The sequence below is a fragment of the Aulonocara sp. 'chitande type north' Nkhata Bay genome, linkage group LG7 (genome assembly GCF_057382095.1).
Source record: "Aulonocara sp. 'chitande type north' Nkhata Bay isolate Kocher_YH1m ecotype deep benthic linkage group LG7, A_spYH_male_GT1.1, whole genome shotgun sequence".
In the NCBI taxonomy this organism is placed as follows: domain Eukaryota; kingdom Metazoa; phylum Chordata; class Actinopteri; order Cichliformes; family Cichlidae; genus Aulonocara; species Aulonocara sp. 'chitande type north' Nkhata Bay.
In genome coordinates, this window is record NC_141350.1 from 4,099,239 (window position 1) to 4,103,494 (window position 4,256).

A 4,256-nucleotide genomic window follows, 5' to 3' on the forward strand; every position below is an offset into this window, starting at 1 on the left:
CCGTGCACTCAGGGAACTGTACAGCGCGATCAGCAGCGAGGAAACCGCACACCCAGAGGCAGCGTTTATCACAGCCGGAGACTTTAATAAGGGAAACCTGAAGAAAGTCTCACCAAAACTCCATTAACACATCCTTTTCAACACACGTGGAAACCGGCAACTCGACCACTGTTACACCTCTTTCCGGGATGCGTACAAAGCCCTCCCCCGCGCCCCATTCGGCCAATCAGATCACTGCTCCATCCTGCTCCTGCCCGCCTACAGGCAGAAGCTGAAACAGGAAGCTCCAACCCGGAGGGCGGTGCACTGTTGGACGGACCAATCGGAGTCTGCGCTGCGGGACTGTTTTGATCACGCGGACTGGGAAATGTTTCACGTGGCCGCCAGAGACATTGATGAATACACAGACTCAGTCTGTGGATTTATCAGGAAATGCGTGGAAGATGTCGTCCCATCCAGAACAGTCAAATCCTTCCCAAATCAAAAACCCTGGATTAACGGAGATGTTCGCGCGGCACTGGCGGCACGGAACACCGCCTTTGCCTCCGCGAACACATCGGACTACAAACACGCACATTACCAACTCCGGAAGACGATCAAAGCAGCCAAACATGAGTACAGGGACAGGGTGGAGCAACAGTTTGACAACCCTCGGAGTATGTGGCAGGGACTAAACACGATCACAGACTTTAGAGGGAAAACCAGCACACCGCAGACCACGGCCTCTCTGTGTGAGGATCTAAACGTATTCTACGCTAGATTCGACACAGCGAACACCATGAGACCGGACAGTGTGCGCACCGCGGATGACGTCAGTGCGCACACTGTGTCTGAGGAGGATGTGCGGAAGTGCTTCAGGAAGGTGAACGCGCGCAAAGCTACTGGTCCGGACGGGATTCCCGGCCGCGTCCTCAGGTCATGCGCGGCTCAGCTGGCTGGAGTGTTCACGCACATCTTCAACCTTTCCCTCTCTCTGTCTGTAGTCCCAGCCTGCTTCAAAATGGCCACCATCGTCCCTGTACCCAAATCCTCCACCATCTCCTCATTGAACGACTGGCGACCTGTAGCCCTGACCCCCATCGTAAGCAAATGCTTCGAGAAGCTGGTCAGGGACTTCATCTGCTCTGCACTACCCGACTCACTGGACCCTCTACAGTTTGCATACCGCCACAACAGGTCCACTGATGATGCCATAGCCCTGACACTACACACTGCCCTGTCACACCTGGAGAAGAGAGACACGTATGTGAGAATGCTGTTTGTAGATTACAGCTCAGCATTCAATATCATCGTTCCCTCGAAGCTGGACAGGAAACTGCAGGATCAAGGACTGAGCAGCTCCCTCTGCAGCTGGATCCTTAGCTTCCTGTCTGACAGACGCCAGGTGGTCAGACTGGGCAGCATCACCTCATCCCCCATCACACTGAACACTGGTGCTCCACAGGGGTGTGTACTGAGCCCTCTCCTGTACTCACTCTACACCTACGACTGCACGGCCACTAACAGCTCCAACATCATTGTGAAGTTTGCGGACGACACTACAGTGGTGGGTCTTATCACCAACGGTGATGAGACGGCTTACAGGGAGGAGGTCAGCGCCCTGACCTACTGGTGTCAAGACAACCATCTCACCCTCAACGTCGCAAAGACAAAGGAGTTGATAGTGGACTTCCGGAGGTGCAGAGAAGTACACACCCCCATCACCATCAACGGCGCTGCTGTGGAGAGAGTGAGCAGCTTCCGGTTCCTTGGAGTACATCTGGCTGAGGATCTTACGTGGTCAGTACACACAAACAAAACAGTGAAGAAGGCGCAGCAGCGCCTCTTCTTTCTCAGGAGACTGAAAAGATTCGGCATGAGCCCCCGCATCCTCAGGACCTTCTATCACTGTGCCATTGAGAGCATCCTCACTGGATGCATCACCACCTGGTATGGCAACAGCACCGCCTACAACTGCAAAGCTCTCCAGCGAGTAGTGCGGTGCTCTGAACGGATAATTGGAGGTGAGCTTCCCTCCCTCCAAGACATCTACAGGAAGCGCTGCCTGAGGAAAGCGGGGAGGATCATCAAGGACTCCAGTCACCCCAGCCATAAACTGTTCAGACTGCTTCCATCAGGAAGGAGGTTCTGCAGCATCCGGTCCCGTACCAGCAGACTGAGAGACAGCTTCTTCCATCAGGCCATCAGACTGCTGAACACTTCATAGACACCTCAGCTTCACTACTGGAACTTCAACATTATGCACTCCACACTGTATATAAATGCCACTTGTTTTGCACATATTCAACTCTGTATATTTTATATATTTTATTATTATTATTATTATTTTATTTTTTTACTATTTAATTTGTAAAAATGTGTATACACACACACACACACACACACACACACACACACACGTAGGAAAATATTTAGTATACACATCCAGAAATGCATACACTATTATATATTGTACATATATTTATTAGTTTCAGGTTGGCCATTCTTGTATTTTGCTCGTTTGTGTTGTTGTGTTTGCACATCTCTGTTGCTTGTGGGGCTCGCACACAAGAATTTCACTCGCATGTGCTGTGCCAGTGTGCCTGCACATGTGATGTGACAATAAAAAGTGATTTGATTTGATTTGATTTGATTTGATTTTGGAATACAACTTTTTGCACAGTGGAGTGGGCCAAGATGGGCTGGTCTGATCTTGTGTCCTAAAATCAGGGATAAAGCCATCTGCAGTTTATGAAGAGTGAGATCAATGCTCTGTGCAGTTCATTTTTGGGAAGGATTGCAGCCCAGAGCTAACCAGATTTGGTTAGCGTGGATTCTTTTGGCTTGAGACTCTGCAGTGCCATAGCTTATTAATCAGAGAAGTGTTCTGCTCTGTGTGATAAGCCCGTGTATTGTGTCCATGTGTGTGCAGTGGTGCAACTGTGTGACCACCAGCCAAGATGTGGGAACTGGGGCTGAGCTAATACGGACAATGCTCCGCACACATGCACACTCACACACACTGGTTCACTTGTGACGAGAAGCTACATTTTAAAGTCAGCGCCATGCTGCAGCGAGCTGCACGGGGGCTCATCTTTATAAGCCAACACCTTCTAAAATCCTTTTTCCAATCTTTCCTTATACCTTGTCTCCTTCTACCTTGCACATGTCATCTGGACATATGCATTTATTCATCCTTGTGTCTCAGCAGGCCAGCGTGGGGCTCTCAGGGAGACCTAAAACTGGCATCCTCTTATCCGTATGGGTGCCTCTGCACATTCTCCCCCCTTTTCTATTGCATGTACTCGTGTGTGTTTGCATGTGCATCGTCTATGTTCAGCATCTGGGGAGGTTACTTGGCCATGCATGAATCAATGGTCATGAATCGATGCTGGTATTTATTACGAGGCACTTAACAATAAAAAAGCAATAAACTATGACATAGATAATCCAGTGGGGTATCGCAGGTCTGCTCCTTCTGTATGATTTACAGACGTGCCTGCAGTCTTCCAAAGGTCTTTGATAACAACATTTCCTGGAAGTGAAAAGAGGATTTATAGAACTGTTTTTCTCATTCGTCAGGCAACACCATTTCTCAGGATTTTAAATGATATTGCCTTGAAGTGATAACACTAACCCTCATCCTACTGACTGGGATCCATGCAGACCCCAGTATATTTTTTGCTATATCCCATAGGTGATTTTTTTTTAAATCATTCCTGTATTTATGATTAAGTAAGTTTGTTTATTTATGCTTTGATTGGTGCTTTTTCAATTCCAACCATGCAGTTTTAATATATGGAACTATTTATTCAGTTAATATCTTGAAAAATTAAGATAACATACAGTATCTAGAGGGGTAGGGGTACTATGTCAGTCATTTTAAAGAAGAAAGACTTCATTGCAGCATTCATTATCTGGATGGGGAACTTGCCAGGCTGGAAGTTATCAGAATATTGGAGGAATCACCGGATCTACCAAAAACACCTGCGGCATATCCTGGTCACGCCACACGTGAAGAGAAGAGCTGATGCTGCTAACTTACGAGCCCTAATCTGAACACCAATGAACCTTCCTAGGAATGAGGAAACCTCCACCTGCTGGTTTAGCTGTCCTTTGCTTGGCTGCTAACTCTACTTAAAAACGGTGTTAACTTTTGTCCCGAAAAACATGCCAGCATGCTGTTAGCATGACATGTGGCAGATCTCTGTGCTATAACTGCCTATAGTGTTTGTTTAGCTTTAATTGTGGTTGCTTCAGTTACAGCTGTAGTGAGA